The sequence below is a fragment of the Phyllostomus discolor genome, chromosome 1, assembly GCF_004126475.2.
Source record: "Phyllostomus discolor isolate MPI-MPIP mPhyDis1 chromosome 1, mPhyDis1.pri.v3, whole genome shotgun sequence".
Lineage (NCBI taxonomy): Eukaryota > Metazoa > Chordata > Mammalia > Chiroptera > Phyllostomidae > Phyllostomus > Phyllostomus discolor.
In genome coordinates this window covers 52840921-52863550 of record NC_040903.2, presented here as the reverse complement: position 1 = coordinate 52863550, position 22630 = coordinate 52840921, and the positions used below count along the sequence as shown (strand labels likewise).

Genomic DNA, 22630 nt, shown 5'->3' with positions numbered 1-22630 from the left:
AACAAGAGGGTGCCTTCTGAGGTCCTGCAAATGTTCCTTCGTCTGAATGCTGGTTACACAAGTGTGTTTGGTTTGTGAAAAGTCAGGGAATTGCACACCTAAGATATATGCATTAGCATATATGCACATCCTAGTATATGTATGTAGAATATGCATTTTTCTAGGTAGATGTATTTCAGTTCGTTTTTAAATTCATAGTTTAGGATGCATAACTATTTCCACTTTGTTTTTCCAAACACATGATGGCTTTCAACTGACCAAACTCATTCATTACACATAACTTACTTTGGAGAAGTATGACAAATATAATTCAAATGTTTAATTAAAAAACCTCAATCTACACAGCTGTAACTCTTTGGAATTAAGAACTATGCCCTTGCTGATGAAGGCTCAGTGGTTGAGTGCTGGCCTGCAAATCAAAGGGTCACTGGTTCAATTCCCACTTTAGGACACATGCCTGGGTTGCAGGGCCTAGGCCCCAGTAGCGGGTTGCATGAGAAACACAATGGTGTTTCTCTTCCTCCCTTTCTCCCTGCCTTCCCATCTCTAAAAAACAAATAAATAAAATCTTTAAAAAAAAGCTTACAAAAAAAAAAGAACTATATACCACCCATGACATCTATCTTACCAAGACTGGGGAATCTGGGCTTATTTCTCAAGTATTCAAAACCAATGAAGTCATAATAAGTGAAATCAAATACAATTAAAAAATGAAATCTTCCAATTAAAAGTGAAACTGAAGATAAATTCCCTTGGAGGTACTAAAGGGATCAAGAGGCCACCATCTCTGTCTGCTACCCTTAAATGTGTCACTACAAGTCTAGACAAACGAAATATGGCACAGAAATACAAAAGACAAGGTATCAGGTTGGCCAAAAATTCTGTGTGGTTTTTCCCACAAAATGAAAGACTCATTTTTCATTTTCACCAATAACATTATTGATTTAGATATTTTGAGTATGTCAGCCCATCTTCCGCTATTGGCATCTATTGAGTACAGGCCAGGGGTGCTGCTAAACACCTTCCAATGCATAAGACAGCCCCACCACAAAGAATTATTGGGCCAAAACATCAATAGCACCAAGAAACTTGGCAAACCACTTTTGACATGTTCCATCAGCAACAATACTTTCTCCATATACTGCACAAATCTTTTTTCATGTGTGTTTCAGTTGCATTTTTGCCTTTCTTGGAATAATGAAGCATAATACACTGAAAATGTTGCATATCTTCTTCCATCTTCAATATTAACATGGCTGCACAAAAATTCACAATTTTGTTGCTTTTAAATGCACACTGATATATCTGTCACAATACAATCTAACAAAATTGTTTCAAATCAAATTAAAGACAACTAAGCACTATTACAGCCATCATACAGAAAAAAACTAAATGATTTTTTTGGCCAACTTAATATAATAATTGGAAGAAAAAAATGCAGTCATTATTTAAAATGAAATAATCATCTTCATAAAACATCCAAAAGGAAAACTAGCTATTAAAATAGAATGACTTCAGAAAGACCAACAAATATTAATATAAAAAACTTAGCTACTAATTTGTAGCTATATATATTGGGTTGGCATACTCAAAATATCCAAATCAAGTTATTGGTGAAAATGAAAAATATGTCTTTTATTTTATGGAAAAAAATCACATGGGCATTTTGGCCAACCCAGTCCCAATAGGACCCCCCTAAACTGGGGGGGTGGGGGGGGCGGGGTAGGAGGGCAGGGAAATACAAAAATAATTTCCATTCACATGGAAACAAAAACTGAGGTACTTAGGAATTAATCTAAGGCACAAGACTATGGAGAAAAATTTTAGACTCTATTGAAAAAACAAATATCTTTGATACATGATTTCAACTGTGGATACAAGTATTACAAGAGGAGGTTTTTAAAAATACAGTTGCTGGGCTCTACACCCTAGAATTACTATTCAGTTAGTCTACAGTACACAGAACAAATGACTTTAAAAAGCTACCTAGTTAATTCTAATGTAAAGCCAGCATTGGAAACCACCAGCTAAATATGTTTTAAAAGGACTACACTTCTAGATATCAAGATCTATAAAGAAGTTGTAATAATAAAAATGAAAATTAAAACAAAAACCATTGCAGAATCCAAACAGGAAGAGGCAAATTATAGAAACATATCTTTGTTAACTAAGAACAAAGAAATACTTCCTAAACAAGGCCTGGAATATAAAAAAAATATGGATGGATCTAACTATAAGAAAATTAAAGCGGCTGTTCCATAAAGAATTTCAAAGAAAAAAAAAACTTGACAAATAGGTAGGGAAAAGGTGAGCACCACTTATTTTTTTAAATATATTTTATTGATTATGCTATTACAATGGTCCCATTTTTCCTTCCCTTTATTCCTCTCTGCCCTGCACCCCCCAACTAGCATTCTCCCCCTTAGTTCATATCCACAGGTCACACACATAAGTCTTCAGCTGCAACATTTCCTATACTGTTCTTAACCTCCTCCTGTCTATTTTGTACCTACTATTTATGCTACTTATTCCCTGTATCTTCTCCGGTATCCTCTCTCCTCCTCCTTCCCACTGATGACCCTCCAGGTGATCTCCATTTCTATGATTCTGTTCCTGTTCTAGTTGTTTGCTTAGATTGTTTTTGTTTTAGGTTGTTGACAGTTGTGAGTTTATCATTTTACTGTTCATAGTTATGATCTTTTTCTTAGATAAGTCCATTTAATATTTCTTTTAATAAGGGCTTGGTGACATGAACTCCTTTAACTTGACCTTATCTGGGAAGTACTTTATCTGCCCTTCCATTCTGAAGGATAGCTTTGCTAGATAAGAGTAATCTTGGATGTAGGTAATTGCCTTTCATGACTTTGAATACTTCTTTCCAACCCCTTCTTGCCTGAAAGATTTCTTTTGAGAAATCAGCTGATAGTCCAATGGGAACTCCTTTGTAGGCACCTGTCTCCTTTTCTCTTGCTGCTTTTAAGACTATCTGCTTATCTTTAACCTTGGGTAATGTAATTACGATGTACCTTGGTGTGTGCTTCCTTGGGTCCAACTTCTTTGGGACTCTCTGAGTTTCCTGGACTTCCTGGAAGTCTGTTTCCTTTGTCAGATTGTTAAAGTTCTCCTTCATTTTTGTTCAAGTAAGTTTTCAATTTCTTGTTCTTCCTCTTCTTCTTCTGGCACCCATAAGATTCCGATGTTGGAATGTTTAAAGTTGTCCTGGAGGTTCCTAAGCCTCTCCTGATTTTTTTTGAATTGTTTCTTCATTCTGTTCTGGTTGAATGTTTCTTTCTTCCTTCTGTTCCAAACTGTTGACTTGAGTCCTGGTCTCCTTTCTATCACTTTTGGTTCCCTGTATATTTCTCTTTATTTCACTTTTCATAGCCTTTATTATTCCCTCTATTTTGTGACCATACTGAACCATTTCTGTGAGCATCCTGATTACCAGTGTTTTGAACCGTGCATCTGATAGGATGGCTATCTCTTTGTCACTTAGTTATCTTCTGGATGTTTAATCTTTTTTTTCATTTGGGCCAAATTTTTTTTTATCCAGGCATACCTGTTACAGAGTGAGGGGTGGAGCCTTAGGTATTCACCAGGGCAGGGCAACCCTCTTTGCAGCGTTGTGGTGCTAAGTGGAGGAGGGGTCCGAAAGGAAACAATGCAGGTAGCTCAGCTCTCAGCAGGCTTTCAGTCACTTCCCTCGCTACCCACAAGCAAATTGGGCCCTTCTGATGCTGATTTCCAGAAAGGGGTGCATTTCTGTATGTTCTAGGACCCTGTGGGTCTCTCCAATGAACTCTTCTGTGAGGCTGGGAGTTTCTCCCACTGCCTCAACCCCCATAGGTTTTTTCAGTCAGAGGTTTTGAGGCTTCACTTCCCCACACTGGAACCCTTAGCTGCACAGTCTGTCTCACTGCCCAGTTGTTCTTCCTGGTTTATCTACACACAAATGTGAGACTGTCCAGTCCACCAGCCGCCACTTTGCCTCTCATCCTCTCCACCCAGTTGTTTGTCCCCGCCTCTCCTACCAGTCTGAATGAATATTTGTTTAAGTCCTTGGTTGTCAGACTTCCACACCGTTCAATTTTCTGGCAGTTCTGGTTATTTTTTGTTTTTAAATTTGCTGTTGTCCTTCTTTTGGTTGTGCGAGGAGGCACAATGTATCGACCTACACCCCCATCTTGGCCAGAAGTCCAAATGTGCACCATTTAAAATCCAATGACATTAACATGTAGAATATACCAAAAAAAAAAAACCCTCCTGTAAATTAGGGCAGGTAGGGCAGGTAGAGAGGGGGATAAGAAAATCTAAAACAAGATGTGAAGAACATACAAATGTAATTCACAAAAAGAGAAACCTACACAGCTAACAAGCACATGATAGGACACTCAACCGCATTAGTAATCAGAGAATTGCAAATAAGAACAGTAACATCACTCCATCTGTTGCATCAGATTGAAAGAAATGATAAGGTCAGAAAATATCAAGTGCCAGCGAGAATGTGGGAGTAACAGCTGGTGAGAATGTAAACTAGCACAGCCATTCCCAATAATCTGGCAGCACTTGATGAAATTATGTATATGCCTGAAAGGGTCCTGTGGGGGGGATCAGGAACATGAATGGGGATAGGTGATGAAGGGCAAACATACAATAAAATGATAGGCTTTCCATGCACCAATAATGACAGTGGTCCATGAACCTGTTATCAAACTCAAGGGGCTCACCACTTGGGGAGCTCTATTCAAGAACAAGATAGTTTTATTTTACTTGCAGCAAGTACTGGAGACAGTTTCCATATCCAAAGCTCTTTCAGAAGGGAGGCTCAGTCATTGCTTATATATACACTATTTATGTATATATTACATGTCGATTATAGGTTGATTCCTCCTCTGCAGTTGTTACATTTATGCAGTTGAGTTCCTGTCAAGCTCATCCTCTTTACAGCTAGTCTCCAAAAACACTGTATGCTACATTTTAACATTAAGCAAGAACAGCATTTAATAAGAATGGCCCAGACTTGAGATCCTTGTCCTAATAAACTCATCACCAACTCAAGTCTGAACACCTGATTTGGGAGGAGCTGAGGGGGTCCCCACCTCATACACTGATCCAGTATTTATTACTGGAAAGTCCCGGTACACCAGGCACACAGTAGTCCAGATCAGGTTCTTGCCAATAGAGTTTACACTCTAGTGAAGGAAACAATAAAAAGTAAACAAATAAGTTAAGAGTTTGACCTGCTACAACAGATATAAATAAAATGAGTTATTTTTACAGGGAGTAGTGGGACAGGGGTACAACTTTTAGATCACCAAAACAGGTGGGCTCTCTGATAACAGAAAATTAGCCAGGCACTCAGCAACCAGGGCAAGGGCATCTCCAAGAACTGCAGTCAGGGTCATCAATTACAAAGTTACCACAACACAGGTAAGACTGTGTTCTGAAGATGACTTTCAGGTATTTCCTGTAACTAAACTCCCAGAAACAACATTTACAACTTCTGTTGTATCAAGTGTGGACTACAATGATTACTGTGTGAATCCAACATATTTTGACCAAAGAATTCAACCTTTTAGGGCACCACCCTTGTGAATATTCTGTCTCTAAACAATGTGTCTGGAAAATTACTAGGATCCACAAACTTCTGCTTCATTTGCTAAGTAGAAATTGAGTAGTTGTGTATCTTTCTCACAGCATAGAGTCAGGAAGTGGAGATAAGTATTATAGTTTGTCTTTGAAAAGCCACCTCCCCTTTGTAAGATTCATGATTCTATTTATTTCCTGCACTCATTGATTTTTATGAGTGGAAGCCAACATTTTTTGCATGCTTGCATCATGATAGACACTATTCTACAAGCTTTTACACATGTTTGTGTTAATTGAATACTCACAGCAACATAATACTATTTTATTTCCAGTTTAGAAATGAGAAAACAGAGGAAAGAAACATGCCTAAAGTCAAAGGTTTAGTATGTGAAAGAGCAGAGATGCACATCTAAGCCTTTCAAACTTCAAAGCCTGTATTCTTAAGTGCACTCATTCCCCCTGGAACCTTCTCAGTGGTTTTCATAGTGTGGTCCTGCACCAGCAGCATCACTGTTCCCATGGAATTTATTAAAAATACGAATCTCAGGGCCCATCCTCAGATCTACTGAGTCAGCAACCTAACTTTTACAGCACTCTCCAGCAGACTGGGAGGTAGGCTGAAGTCTGAGAAGCACTGATCTAAAGTTTTCATATTCAACTTAATTGTATGCATATTAAATGATTACCATTTTGAAAAATCCAAAATGTAAAATTTTGATCCTATTTAAAATGTCTCTAAACACATCAAAATAGTATTACTTCATTTCTTCATTGCTGACACGAGAGCAACTCCTAAACTTGCCAAAACACCTACTCTATATCCTGACTAGATCATCCAAAAAAAGAAGTCTACACTGATGGATCTTACCAGGAACTGAGCTAAATTCAAAATACGAAAAGAACACAGAGATCCAAACAGAATGTCCAGAAGCTAAACCAAAGCCATATTAGGAAGAGGAAAATACTGTTCTAAATATCAGTAGTAGAAGCTTAATAATCTTGGCCCATAGTTCCATAATCCCTTTTATCCCTGGTTCAAGTTCAAGTTTTCACAGAATCACTTCAACAAACTTCCAATTGTCAAAAAAAAAAAAAAGTGCAACACTCAGAAATATTCCTCAAGATTCAAACTGCTTTCAGTAAACATATATAGGACTATCTTTCAAAAAGCATGTTTTTAATCATGAGTAAAGCTAACCATGTGCTTTTACCAGCAAAAAGTTGTTTCTGTCTCTTACCTAAACCAGCCCTTTACAGCATTCCACCTGACGTCCTCTTTTCAAAGCAATATTTAGACCAAGAGCCTTATTTCCTCCCCCTAACTCAAGTTCTCAATCTGGAGCAACAGAGGACCATGTATGTTCAAGTTTGCCTATTTCTAGTAAAGCCTTTTTAGACAGCGGAAGAGTATTAGACATGAGTATATTCAAACACCTACCAGAATGAGAACATACCATGTGCCAAAATACTCTTTTAAGCTATCCACTTACATACTCAGGTCATTTTATCAAGTTCGGCATTCTACTTACTTCATTAAAAATAAATTTGACAATAGAATAGGTAACTAGCCCCAGACTGGACCACAGGATGGCTATAAACCTGAGTTAGAATGCTGACTGGCTAGGTTCTCAAGGGCACAGAAACACTGGGAAGCCCACGCTCAGGCAAGATTTTAATCTGTTTGGCTGCTTATAACCACCCACCTTTTCCTGTTCATACTCATTCAAAGGCTGGCAGCACTACCCGGAGCTACCTTCCTAGAAGGAATGACACCTATTTATTTTCCCCCTCCCAATTACCATCAAATTCCCTGAGGACCACAGTTGGTTCCAAGAAAGGATTTACCGAAGTTCTCCTCCCCACACACTGTTCAGTGGAACTAAAATAAACATACACCAACCACCTAAAGACCTTCCCAAGTACACTCTTCTTTTAAAAGTCCAGTGCTTTCTGCAAAACATCTCACAAAATGCGATCATCCTAACTACTCCTATTCTCCACTAACATCGCCATTTCTGTACCTAAAACGAGCACTGCTTTTATCAAAATAACAGCTATGTTTTCTCATTTCCCTTCTGTAAGCTATCCTTGGAATAAACAAGCTTGAGGAGCAGCTCCTACCACCAGCAGGGTGCATAAGTGAAGCAAGGTCATACCCATGCTCTCCTAAAAGATTAGAAAGATAAAAATGTGCATTCAAGAAAAAAAATTTTTACATGCCCAATGAGGACCAATAAATCTGCACTCTAGTCTGGGTTCCTTACCGCAAGGAGAATCAAAGAGCCTTTTTAGTAGAAATTATTTCCAAAATTACTGACAATTTCCTTCACTTTAAATTAGCTGTCATTTCCTTCCATCCAAACAATCTCATTTAATAAAACTGACTTAAATCACTGATTGCAGTTCTCTCTAAACTGCAATTACAACAGAAATACTTGTAGTACATTTGTACCTTTGTCAGTGAACTGCTATAAGAAAAAAAAAAATCTGATTGAAATCTCCAATAAGCAGCACCTAGTGGAAGCACCTAGTGCACCATCTAGTGGAAGTCGTTAACGTAATTAATTTTTTTTAAAGGACAGATCCTAGGAACACAAACAACTACTTTATAAATAGCCTAAATCTCTTTTCGATTTCACACACTTCAAGAAAGTTGTGACCATCTGAAGAAAGGACTAATTTTCTGTACAAATTAACAGATGAAAAGGTTTCTTTATGGAAATTTTTCTTTGGGTGCTAGAAATTTTATTTTGGCAGGAGAGAAAAATTAAGTGAAGGCATTAATGTAGAAACATAAACAGAAGCAGAGCTAGGTGACAAAGCATGTGGAAGGAATGCCTTATATGCTACACAAGTATCAAACATACATGTTACATGCAACAGATGTATTTACCGTGAAAACAAGGGATAACTTCACAATTAGAACAGTTCTATTCAGTAATTCATAAGACATTTCCATGTTCTTGATGACTAATAAATTTAACATAACCTAACCATTCTCTCGAGTTCCCCAAGCCTTGACATCATTCAAGAGGTTCCTCTCAAATACCATCTAATCCTCTCCATGAACACCTACATTCCCTTCTTCGTGTTATTATAATTAAGGAAGAAATGATGTTTACATTTTCAAACTTCCTACTAAATTTTAGGTAAAAATCTTCCAAAACAAAGTCGTCACTTGTGACCAAAATGCATTATGCTTCCTTTTTATTTGCTTTATGTCTATTATTTCAATGCAAATTTAAAAATACTGCTGAAATCCACTGATGCAAGCAAAAATAAGGTTCTCTAATTTAGAACACCCCCCAGATTTAAAATATTTTTACATAGCACCACTCAGTTTTAAGTTGCTTTGCCTTGTATGAAAAATTACCCTTCTGGTGCAATTCAAACTCTTAGCAACCTCGAAGAAAAAAAAGAAAAAGAAACACCTAACAGAGTATTTCTTTACTAGGAAATAACCATCCCCATCTCTGACTTGTGTACATGTGATCAAATCAGTGTGCAGAAGCTTGCTTGGCGGTGGGGACCTTGCCGGGTCCTGTATTAAATCCGGGTACAAAATCGAGTAGGAGTCAAACAACCTGAGGCAGAACTCCTTTTTATCTCTAAGGCATTCTGTTTATGTACCGTGTAAAATGGGCATGATAAACACTACCTGCTCCTCAGAGGGTAGGAGGATACTAAAATTGACGCCATGCTCTGGAACTTCTCAATTAAAAAACCTAAATGGAAATAACTAGTTTGTAGAAGAGAGCGCACCTGGAAGCAGAGAACACCGCTGCCAGAGTCCTCGCTGTGCCATTACTGTTAAAACTCAGTGACCTTCACCATTCCTCTTGTGAACGAATGGTGAATGAAAAAGGTTATTGAACACGTCAAAGAAAAAGAGCAATTCAAAGTGCTTCTTTATAAGTAAATCAACTCATACAGTTAACTGCCGAGGACTTGTCTGCAAAGTTTTACTGCATGGGTAGCAGGTGCATCCCTAAAACCTAAAACCCTTAGACTGTTTCTAAAGCAGCATTTTTAAAAACAAATTTGAAAGCCGTTTAAAAAATTAAAATAAGATAATTCTACTTTCACCCACGAGAGTAACAGAAACGAGGTCCCACCCCCACAATCCTTTCAAACCTGTACAGGCATTCCTCATCGGCATTCCTCCCCCTCGTTGCTATCGCGCCACTCCCCACTTCAGCGCAGACAAAGGTGAGTCACCCTGCTGGGTCTGCCTACTTGTCACTTGAGAAAAAATCCTCAAACAAGTTCACGTTAAAGACTGCTTTTAATTTAAAAGATAATAAGTAAGTAATGTTAATGTGTAAATCTCACTGAAAAGCTCTTGTCTCCAAAAATTGTGTAATTAACACCACCCAAGTACAAACACCTTTCTCAATTAAAAAAAAAAAAAAGCCACTCAGCTTATCGCTACTATCAGTGGGTCCTTCTCCCGCGGATGCCTGGTTCTGACTCAACTCTGCGGTTTTCCCTCCACCTGCACGTCCCCCCCCCCCCCCCGCCCTCCTTAGGGCCCAGCCGCCGCGCCCCGAGTCCTGCGAGGTCCCCAAGGAGTCTTGCCCGCAGCTGCCGGGACCCCACGCCCTCACGTTCCCCTCGCCCGGCCCCGCCCCCACCTCTCCGCAAGGTGCCGAGGCCGCCGTGGGCTTAGGGAAGGAGGCGCCTGGGGGCGGGCGAGAGGCTCCTGGTGACTTCTCCCGGACGTTGCCGGCTGGAGCAGCCGGGGGACCAGATCCCACCGCCAGCACTGCGCCGGGTGCTCCAATCGCCACTGCAGCCCTAGCGCCCCATTACCTGTTCTGGTCAGCAGCGTCTGCGGGAGGCGCGCTCACTCTGGCCCCTGCAGCCCGGGGCTCTCAGGCAAAAAGACAGACAACAAGAACAGCCGCAGCAAAAGACAATCAGAAGCCCGCGGGCGAAGAACGCACGAGCCCCTCGGGCACCAGACCCACACCTCCCTCCCAGAGAGTAACCGAATCAGCCCCCTCCTTCGGTGAGGCGGAGCCACAGAGGAGGGGGCGGGGCGGAGGCCAGGCCGCACCTCCCATGGGGCGTGAGCGCCTCGAACTCTTTGTATGAGGCGCCTGCTGATAGGCCGCAATAGGGGGTAGGTGTCGCAAACTTGAAGACAGCTAGGCAGAAGAACTCTCTGATTGGTCACTTAGAGAAAACAGACTAGAGCCTTGATTGGTGACAGGTCTGTAGCTCCTCTCCCCTAATTTCAATCATCGGAAGCCCCGCCTCCACTGGCTTGATTCCCTGGTGGCTGCAGAACAGGCTGTGGTTACTAGACCAGCAGCCTACCTGCAAAGAATCCCCGGATACCCAGGTTCCTTTGTCAGATGCGAGCTTCCTTACCCTACTGTGATTCTTTGATTTGCCTATGAACTTGGTGAATAACAGCTAATCTTTAACATTACTTAGATTTTGAGAAGCCTCCTGGGCGTTCTTTTAAATGCTGCGTAAGATTCAGAAGTAAATTGTCATAAGCAAAAGAAGGCATAAAATGTTTTCACCCTCGTGAGATTATGCATGACTTTATTGCCTTTCTGTGTTCCATATTAAGCAAGTATTTTATAATTGGGGGGTTAAAAAATAGAAAATGAGTAAGGTGAGGAGAATGGTAAAGGCAAACTTTGGAGGATATGCAGGGGACGAATTCCTCCACAAGAGAAGAAAACACAGTAATATACTCAAGAGCTGAGGACCATCAAAAAATGTGTATTGATATTAGCCTCCATCAGCTCTTAAAAAAACTTTACAAATATGACTGAGGTGCCCCCATACTCTTTCCTGGGTAACTACCACTTATCTGACACATAGTGTAAAATGCACTACACTGTAAATACATCGTCCCTGACAGGAAGAATTTATAATCCAAAGTATCAAATAAGTAGTTTTAATAAAAAAAAGTAGACTACAGAAAGAAATTCAGAAGGTATAAATTGGAAAAGTCAGCTAATGCAGGGAATTATAAGAAACAAAGGAATGTGACAGAGCTTCAAAATATGCATCAATTTGAAAATGGAAAGTAGGAGAGAGGAGAAGGTAGTTGAGATGATTACCAATGACCCATAGTTAAAATAATCTGAGCTCTCAGAGCACATCAGCCTAGACCCAAATCAACATATCTCACCTGGGGAGCATACTCAACTGTCTTACCATTCTGTACTATTTGTTTTTGTCATTCCCATTAGGTTCTGAAATACAATATTTGAAGTGAAGCACTTCCCCCGCAAAACTCTATAAATTTAATAATACTAAAAAAATGGAGATTGACAAAATCAAACCTAAGGAAGGAAAGGAATATAGGGGATTTTGTGTCACTGGACCCTACAGGATTCCTACTACAAGGCCACACTACCAAGACAGAGAGTCAAAGCAGTTCTACCTAATACATAGAAACAAACACAGGGAGGCTGCCAAAATGAGGAGACAACAAAATATGGCCCAAATGAAAGAACAGAACAAAACCCCAGAGAAAGAGCTAAATGATATGGAGATAAGCAATCTATCAGATGCAGAGTTCAAAACACTGGTTATAGGGACAGTCAAGAAACTTAGTGAGGACCTCAACATCATAAAAAGGATCTAGTCAGAAACAAACAATACACTAATTAAAATAAAGAACAATTTACAGGGAAACAACAGTAAAGTGGATGAAGCCAAGAATCAGATCAATGATTTGGAACATAACGAAACAAAAAGCAACCAATCAGAACAACAAGAAGAAAAAAGAATCCAAAAAAACGGATAGTGTAAGCAACCTCTGGGACAGCATCAAATGATCCAATAATCACATCATAGGTGTATCAGAAGGAGAAGAGAAAGAGCGAGAAATTAGAAATCTATTTGAAAAAAATAGTGAAAACTTCCCTAATTTGGTGAAGGAAGTAGACATGCAAGTCCAGGAAGCACAGAGTTCCAAACTAAAGATGGATGCAAAGAGGCCCACTCCAAGACACATCATAATTAAATGCCAAAGGTTAAAGATAAAGAAAGAATCTTAAAAGCAGCTAAAGAAAAGAAATTAGTTACCTATAGCAGAAATACCATAAAACTGATTTCTCAAAAGAAACTTTTCTCTAGAAGGGATGGGCAAGAAATATTCAAAGTCATGAAAAGCAGATTGCTCTACCCAGCAAAGTTATCATCTAGAATTGAAAGGCAGATCAAGAGTTTCCCAGACAAGAAAAAACTAAAGGAGTTCATCATCACCAAACCATTATTATATGAAATGTTAAAGGGACTTATTTAAGAAAAAGAAGATCAAAACTATGAATAATAAAATGGGAATAAATACATATCTATCAACAATTGAATCTAAAAATCAAACTAAAGAAATGAGAAAAACAGAGACAGAATCAGGGATATGGAGAGCATTTTGATGGTTGCCAGATGGGAGGGGGTTGTGGGGAAATGGATGAAGAGGGAGTTAAGAACCACAAATAGGTAGTTACAGAATAGCCATAGGGATGTAAAGTACAGTGTAGAAAATGGAGTGGCCAAAGAACTTACACGCATGACCCATGGATATGAACAGTGGTATGGGGATTGCCTGAGGGACTGGGGGGCGGGGTGCTGCGTGGAGAGGGGAAAAGAAGGAAAAATTGGGACAACTGTAATAGCATAATCAATAAAATGTAATTTTTAAAAAAAACATGAATTTGTAAAGAAGTACAAGAAACATGATACAAAGACTAGAACAAATCCTTTTCTCTCTTTCCCTGAGAAGCAGGTAAAACTCTTTAAAAGACAGTAACCTCATTACCTAAGAAATATTTTACAGAACTTTCGTATTACATGGGCTTCTAAATAATAGTATAGCCCTGGCTGGGGTGGCTCAGTTGGTTGGAGCACTGTCACATAACCAAAAGGCTGCAGGTTAAATTCCTGGTCAGGGCACATAACCTGAATTGTGGGTTGGATCCTCCATCCAGGCACATACGAGAGGCAACCAATCATTCTCCTCTCACACATGAATGTCTCTCTCTCTCCCTTCCTCTCTATCTAAAAGCACTGGGAAAAAAAATGTCCTCGGGTGAGGATAAAAAAATGTTTTTAAATAAACAATAGTCTGAAAATGTGTTCCAAACTACTGTCAGCAAGTAAATTAGTGTTGAGATATAATTAGTTTAGCTAATTTTTCAAAAAAAGAGCTTTTAATTTGAACTTACTTTGTGAGCAGACTTACAAGGGAAGAGGTCTAGCCACAGTATGGAGGGACAGTCAGTGGGAATGATGGGAAATATCAGTGTCTCAGTACATCTAGCTGATAGTGGCAGGTGAATCAAAAGAAGCAGCGACTAAATAAAATTTTAAAAGTAAATCTTTAAAATGTATGGCACAGTGATCCAAAGTCACTGGAAAGTAATCTCTGCACCCAATAATAGAGTTCAAAAGTTAATTATAAAGATAGAGGGTCATCTTATAGAATCCAAGGGTGAAAATAAGTCAGCCCTCAGGGAATCCAGGGTCAAGGAGTGGAAAAGCTGTGAGGGACTCAACTGAAGTTTACTCTATGGTCTCACCTGCCTCTGTCCACACTTCTGCTCTATTTTTCTCTGGAAAGCAGTTTTCCCAGCTCCTAAGTCCACGAGGCAGGGTAAAGCTACCTCCCTCCACACACACAGATTGAATCAACCCCATTGACTGACTCCCAAATTCTATGGAGAGGAAATATGATTGGCCCAGCCTGGCATCTTCTTTCCTCCACCCTGTTACTTATGATCAGACAGGTGATGGGAAAGGGAGATATGGCTGCTGTGGAGGCCCATCCCTGCTAAAGGGCAGAGATTTCCCAAAGTATAGGCACTGGGCAGATTACCAGATAGGGATCATCGTATTCCCTGCACTGTTTCCATCTTTCCCTTTTTCTTCTTTCTTAATTTTTTTATTGTTGTTCTGTTACACTTGTCCCAACTTTCCCCCATTAATCTCCCCTACCCCACCCAATTCCCTGCAATATCAACCCCCCACCCTGTTGTCCATGTCCATGAGTCATTTATACTTGTTCTTTAACCAGACTCTTCCCCTTCCTTCCTCCCTTATCTTCCCCCATTCTGGTTACTATTAGTTTGGTTCTTGTTTCCATGCCTCTGGCTCTATTTTTCTCATTTGTTTGTTTTGTTCATTAGATTCCTCTTATAGGTGAGATCCTATGGCATTTGCCTTTCGCCACTTGGCATATTTTACTTTGCATAATACTCTACAGCTCCATCCACACTGTTGCAAAAGGTAGGAGTTCCTTCTTTTTTCTGCTGTATAGTATTCCATTGTGTAAATGTACAATATTTTGATCCACTCATTTACTAACGGGCACTTAGGTTGCTTCCAGCACTTGCCTATTGTAAATTGTGCTGCTAGGAACATTGGGATGCACAGGTTCTTTTGAATTGGTGTTTCAGGATTCTTAGCATGTAATCCCAGCAGTGGAATGACTGGATCAAAACGCAGTCCCAGTTTTAGTTTTGTGAGGAAATTCCATACTGTTTTCCACAGTGTCTGCACCAGTCTGCCTTCCCACCAACAGTGCACTGAGGTTCCCTTTTCTCCACATCTTCAACAGCACTTGTTTGTTAATTTGTTAATGATGGCCATTCTGGCCAGTGTGAGGAGGTGGTATCTCATTGTGGGTTTAATTTGCATCTCTCTGATGGCTAGTGATGCTGAGTATCTCTTCATATGTCACTAGACCCTCTGTATGTCCTCCTCGGAGAAGTGTCTCTTCAGGTCCTTTGCCCATTTGTTAATTGGATTGTTTGTCTTCCTGGAGTGGAGTCATGTGAGTTCTTATGTTTTGGAGATCAAACCTTTGTCTGAGGTACCATTGGCAAATATGTTTTCCCATATGGTTTATTCACTTTTCATTTTGCTGATGTTTTCTTTAGCCATGCAGAAGCTTTTTAATTTGATGAAGTCCCATTTGTTTATTCTTTCCTTTATATCCCTTGCCCTAGGAGGTATATCAGCAAAGATATTGCTGCATGGAATATCTGAAATTTTACTGCCAATGTTTTCCTCTAGGATTTTTATGATATCATGGCCTATGTTTAAGTCTTTTATCCATTTTGAGTTTATTACAGTATATGGTGTAAGTTGGTCTAGTTTCATTTTTTTCCATATACCAGTCCCAATCTCCCAGCACCATTTGTTGAAGAGGCTATTTTTACTCCACTTTATGCTTCTGCCCCCTTTGTCACATATTAATTGACCATAAAAATGGGTTTATTTCTAAAAATATGGAACGCTTCACAAATTTGTGTCATCCTTGCACAGGGGCCATGCTAATCTTCTCTGTATTGTTCCATTTTTAGTATATGTGCTGCTAAAGCAAGCATTCTTTCTTTAAAAAAAAAGATTTTATTTATTTATTTTTAGAGAGAAGAAGGGAAGGAGAAATAGAAGAGAAACATCGATGTCCGATAGATACATTGATAAGTCGCTTCTCATATGCCTCCAACTGGGGACCTGGCCCACAACCCAGGCATGTGCCCTGACTGGGAATCAAACCAGTGACCTTTCGAATCACAGGCCAGTACTCAATCCACTGGGCCACACCAGCCAGTGCACTTTTTTTCTTAAGGGTAGTTAACTTTATTCATTTCTGACTTTAAATAACTTTTTATTTTTCAATTATAGTTGAAATAAAATATTATATTAGTTTCAGATATACAGGCCAGTGATTAGACATTATATAACTTACTAAGTAATCAGCCCAATAGATCTCATACCCATCTAACACTATACGTAATTCTTACAATATTATTAACTATATTCCCTATGCTGTACTTTCCACCCCGTGACTATTTGGTAACTACAAATTTGTACTTTTTACTCCCTTCACCTTCATTAACTCAGCCATGCAGGCCCACTGCTATCTGACAACTGTCAAAATGTCCTCTGTATCTGTGTGTTTCTGTTCTGCTTGATTAGTTTTGTTTTTCAGATTCAATTATTGATAGATGTGTATTTATTGCCATTTTACTGTTCATATTTTTACCTTTTTTTTCTTCTTAAAGCAGGCCCTTTAATCCCCACATTTTCAATAGCCAATCAATGGAGCTATTCAGCAAAAGTCACTTGCCTTTTCACACTAAAAAGAAGGCCCAGAGGCCAAGGCCAAAGCCTTCAATGTTGATTTCCAGCTTTCTTGAAATCTCTCTTTTCTCTTCAGTTGGTTGTCAAATGCTAAGTACCCTGTCTTCTCCAGTTTCAGGGTGCCACTCCCATTTAGGTCTTCTACCAATTCCCAATTTTCCTGTTTAAGTATAACTCTTGACCTTAGTTTATTCAAAGAGCAAAAGCTCGTGCCAAGTTGGAGAATGCCAGTGAACAGTGCTCTTGGCCTCTATGAGACCAGCATGTAGAACACGCAGGAAAGACGAGATGTAGGAAGCAGAAGGCCACCTTTGCTGGCCACTGTCCCTTCAACATGTTTGCAGTGGGAGATCTGCCCCTGGGCCTGGATGACCACTTGAGTGGTCCCATAACTTTTCTGATTGCTCTTAGGTAGTAAAAATCCTTTGATTGGTTTAAACCACAAAATGACTTTAATTCAGCAGAAATTTTAATGTGAATGCCATTGGTCAACACTTCAAGCTTCATTCAAAGATAGGTCTTCCCTCCACTTCCCCAGCTAGGGTCTGATGTCGATGGGCTGTGTTCTCTAGGAAAGGGGAAAAGGAGTCTTCTTTTTATCCCCACAGATCCCCTCCAATTCATAACAAAAGGAGATGGGGAAAGGATAGCAAGTTATGTTCAACTGGTAGTCTCCTAGGAAGGTTTTCTCTGGGTCTGGCCAATGACTAAAATTTACACACTCCCCTTGGTTGCTTTCTCATACGCTTTGAGGCCTGAAAGTGAAACATCTGACCTGGGCAATGAAATTTGCTCTGGCTGCCAATCCACCCCTGCTTTCTGGTTCGCTGAAGGCCACTTGATACAGATTCTCCTGTTGGAGGAGAGGTGGGAGTGGTCCCTTGGCCTCTTCCCCTTGAGCAGGATTTGAACATGTCTAATACAGCTCTCTCTCTCAGCTGGTCCTCAGAATGGCTCTCATCTGGTCCTCAGGAAGCACTGGTATGCACTTTAGTCCCAGGACCATGGAAGTGCAGCTGGCTCCCGGATCACACAGGTCTTGGGTGTTATCTGCCCCCCTCCCCTGCCCTCACTCTCTGGACTGCTTCTTCAAGCTGGTACCTTCAGTCTCTCTCAACTTTGAATATCTCAGGTAAAAGTCAGACAGCCCAAATACCAGAGAACACCAATCAAGTTGCCCTCATGGTCCCCTTGACACACGCCTCCCCCGTGAGATTTCGGAAGAAGATCTTAAATGAGGGGTTAGGTAGGACTCAGCCTTGTTTTCCTTAAGAACATTTCACAGATCTTTTACTAAACTCCACCTCCTTTGCTCCTTTGTGGTCCTACTTTGAGTGAGGTTTTTTTTCTAATTTTTTTTCAATTACAATTTATTTTAACTATTATTTTGCATTATTTTCAGGTGTACAGCATAGTGGTTAGAATGGGGTGTCCAACCTTTGGCATCTCTGGGCCACACTGGAAGAAGAGGTGTCTTGGGCCACACATTAATACATTGCAACACGTAATCACAAAAAAATCTCATAGTGTTTTAAGTAAATTTATAATTTTATTTTAGGCCACATTCATAGCCATTCTGAGCCACATGTGGCCTGCTGGCCATAGATTGGAAGCCCCTGGTTAGACAATCGTATACTTTGTAAAGTGGTCCCCAATATGTCCAGTACTCAGTTGACATAGTTACACAGCTATTACAGTATTATTGACGATATTCCCTGTGCCATACAGGGGAGCCTTGGTTCTTGAACTTAATTCATTCCAGAAAACTCTTTAAGAAGTGATTTATTCGAAAACCAAGTCTTCCTTTTTGTCTTCTGATACACGTGTGACTGATCATACAGGTATCAGAACAAAAGGGTGGTCAGATCAGAACTTAAAAAACAAAGTTTTATTAGACAACCAAGACATTTTTTTCCATGAACAACTTGGTCAAGAACCAAATTGTTTGAGAACCAAGACATTCGAAAACTGAGTTTGATTGTACTTTACATCCGCATGACTATTTTGTAATTACTAATCTGTACTTCTCAATGCCCTCGCCTTTTTCACTCAGTCATCCAACCCCATCCTGTCACCCATGAGTCTGTTCTTTGAATGAGTGATTTTTAAGACTCACAGGGGAGCTAAGATATTTCCTTTGAGATTTGCTTCCTGCTCTGGCAATTACTTTAGAATTTCACATCTATTGTCTTTGGTGCCTCAGTCAAAACTTTACTTTTATATCCTACTAATCATACTAATGTGGATCTGTAAAAACTGTTTTTGTTAATTTACATCAAGGACATAGGGCTAAAAAAACTTGTTCTCTAAAACAGGCTGTTCGATGGGCTATCGAAAACTTAGCTGTTTAAGTACCCATGAGAGTGGAACGCCCCCTCTTGCCTGGGTGATGGAGAGTGTGGGTCACTTTGGCACAGGGATGCAGCCTTGATTTCCAGTGCAGGTGCAGACCTACAGGTAAAAGATCTGGGGACATGGCATTCCAAATTTCCCTTAATTTTACAGTTTCCAAGGAAATGAGACTCTGAACACTGAGCAGGTGTCAGTAAAAAGATTACTAAGTGTTAATAAAATATTACTGACAGCCTTGCTCTGTTTCCAGTCTATCACAACAGTGTTTCATTCAAGTCCTGCCTGAACTCCAGCATTCCACATACCCTCCAATAACCCTGTCTCCTCCTCTGGTTGGTGAGGCTCTCTGTGGGTCCCTTGGAGCACTCTCCCTTGTTACAAGTTCACAAACAGAACTTAGACTTCAGCTTTGCCTCTGGTGGTGTTTGACTACTGGGTGTTATTTATTATTAACGATCAAGTCTTCCCAGATCAGGTTACCGGCTCCCACACTCCCAGGTTCTGTCTTCTGGTCCCCATTCTCCTGCAGCACCGGGTCACACACACTCGTTGCCACCATTGCACCTCCACCAGAGTCACCCAGCATTCTCCAACTATGATTGTGTAATGCGCCAAATGCCATAAACACATGCGTATGCAGGAACAACAACATCTATAGATTCTGGCAAACGAAGAAATAAGTAAAGGGTATTAAAATCACCTGAAGGGCTTTCTCAAATTACACAAGCCCTGGAGTACTCATATGGTCCTTCCTACTATTCTCCCCTGCAGCATACACACTGACTCTGACTCATCACAGCAGTGACCCTGTTGGTGGGGGACAGCACCCTCAGGTACCCTCGGGTGAGGTTAAGAAGTCCTCCTTTATCCCCCACTGATCTGATAGATTAAAATGATCAAAACTCTAAGTCTGTAATTTTAGAGAATATTTTTTTTCTCTTAGCTAAAAATACAGCCTTGACCTCACTTAAATTAAAGGAAAACCTGTCTGCATAAAGAGAGGGACGTCACCTGACTTACTCACCCTGGTATCCCCAGTGGCATGACCAGCTCTGGCACCTGGTAAGTGCCCAGTGAGCATGTGCTAAACTAATTAATTTGGAACTCGTTTTAAAATGGGTTTTGACCCGCCAAGTGTACCTGAGCAAGAAGCATTTATCTAAAATATTAGCAGTGACAGTGGTCCATTCTATTCATTTTTTTCTATGCAGCAATTCTTCCAGTTTGGTTTCTAATGCAAGTGGCAATTGGCTGCCTCCTCAGGGACACATGTATAAACTGAGAGCTGCCAAATAACTCTGAGGAACAGGGGTAAATTGAGGAATGATAGCATGGTATTGGGTTGTCTGAGCCTTGATTCCGCATGACACATTCACACCTTTAGGTCCACACCTGTATGTGGGCCTCAGCATAGTATATTACCACATGTTATATTTAAACCTCTGAGGTGATGAAACACATTAAGAAAGCTGATAACTGCTTACATGTGGTAAGCTAACCTGAGGCATCTTAGCCTATTTGTGATCTAGTCTTTGGTTACTCCAACCGAAAGTGCCTTATAAAGCAGATGTCCATCTGACTATAATCTATACATGTGTCTATATCTAGATAGATATAAAATTTAAGGTTTCTTGTACTAAACCAAATTAATCTCCATTCTCCCACTTGCCCATGTCTGGAAAGTTGTACATTTAAAGCAGGTTGGCCCTGGCCAGTGTGGCTCAGTTGGTTGGAACGTCATCCCATACACCAAAAGGCTGGGGACTCAATTCCCAGTCAGGGCACATACGTTGGTTTCAGGTTCGATCCCCAGTTGGGACATGTATAGGAGATAAGCAATCGATGTTGGTCTCTCACATTGATGTTTTTCTCTCTCTCCCTTCCTCTCTCTCTAAAATCCACAAACATTTTTTGAAGTTGTGTGGTGTCATTTTAAAACACTCTTAATATCTGTAGCATTTGAAGTTATGACAAGAAAATAACTTTTTAATTGCATTAATTATTTTTAAGAGATTAAAAATCTCTTTGCTATGATTATCAAGTGAGGACAATTATAATGGTACAAGAAAAAAATGAGTCTTGTCACCATTTAGCTACTCTTGTGCAAGAACAGACCCAAAGAACAAAGAACATCTTCACTTTGTAATACTTAGGATCGAATAAGCCTTTCACATTCAGACAGAAGGACATTGATAGAAACATTCAGAAAAAATACACAGAGTGAAATAGGTTATTCAGTATTTATATTTAATTAACCTCAGTCATCGTTGTACTTATCTTGCAGAGCTCACAAGGGAGCATCCAAAATCACTCTTGGACTACTTATGTTCCCCAAGAACTGCTGCACACCATCATTCATTAATTAGCACTGACCTGGAAAGCAGGAGCTTTCTCATCTCACACCTGAAAGCCGAGTAACTCCTTGTTGTGCCTAGAGAATTAAGAAACACACAAGAAGAAGCCATAACAAAGTAGAAAGCCAGAAAAACAGCAGCAGAAGAAACAATTTGAGTATGTGCCCACTCAGAGGGTATTCAGGGTTCACGTGCATTGCCAACAAAGACTCCTAAGTACTTTAGGAGATTGGACTCTTGCTTCATTGCCTCTGTTTTTTTAAATTTCTTATGACTGTCTTTATCAAAAAATTTTCTGTCCCTAGTATATGAGCAAGGAACAAAAAAACATAATAGAGAAGTCTCTGATACATATGAGTTTAAATTCTGTGATTTAAAAGGAATGGAACCATATAGCCAAAAGGATATGTAGAGACATACTAAATATAATAATTTAAGAATGGAGGACATGCATAACATAGTTGAAAAATTGACTAAAGAGGTTAATGTCACTCAGAAAAGAATGTTTCATGATATACATTATTTAAGGTTCTAATTATGTCCTGTAAACAACTGAATAATAACTTCTTTAAACTAAAAGCTTTCCTTCATTTACAATAGTTAGTTCCTGTTAGCAAATGCCAAAAATTTTTATTTCCACACTATTAGATTTGTCCTAGGTGTTATCAATATTATTATGTATCAGTACGTCACCTTACTTAAGTCATTAATGATGGATGTTCATTCAACAAACATTTAGTGAGGACCTACTATGTGCCAAGTATTGAAAAGAACACAGACATGTTTAAGGCAAAATTCCTAGCCTCTAGGAGATCACAATTGCACATTGGCGATTGTTATTGTCAATATGGGCATTTGCCCATGCCCCAGTTTATCTGCAGTGTAATGTTATGCATTATACATGCAAGCTAGCAAGGGACAAAGGAAATAAGGCAAATGGTGTGTGAGTACCATTAATGGCACCACTTAATTGAAATGGGCTTTATGAAGGAGATAGTATTACAGGAGATCCAGTTTCCAATCAAAGTCCAGATGATTCTGAGAAAGTTAAAAAACTGTTGAAGAACTTTCAAAAGAGAGGAATATACAGTAACATTAGAGATCTGAATGTCAATCCCGGTTTAGAGGACACCAAAGCTAGTGATGTGACCTTGGACATCTGGTTTGCCTTTCTAAGACCATTTCCTTATTAATAATATGTGCAGCTATTAATCTAC

General features: G+C 39.7%; 1 protein-coding gene and 1 pseudogene across 3 annotated transcripts in view; both read right to left on the bottom strand.

Annotated features, from left to right (window-relative positions):
- The window catches only part of MPP7 (membrane palmitoylated protein 7), a 246052-nt gene extending 235459 nt beyond the window's left edge, over positions 1-10593 (bottom strand). For 2 of the 3 annotated variants that reach the window (XM_028507783.2, XM_036022593.1), the window contains exon 1: positions 10402-10593. The gene's annotated coding sequence lies outside the window, so the exon portion shown is untranslated. The remainder of the gene's footprint in view (positions 1-10401) is intronic. The other variant, XM_028507784.2, reaches the window with a different exon arrangement.
- Positions 10594-15842: 5249 nt separating this feature from the next.
- On the bottom strand, positions 15843-15943 carry LOC114493554 (annotated as a pseudogene).
- Between the last annotated feature and the right edge of the window lie 6687 nt (positions 15944-22630).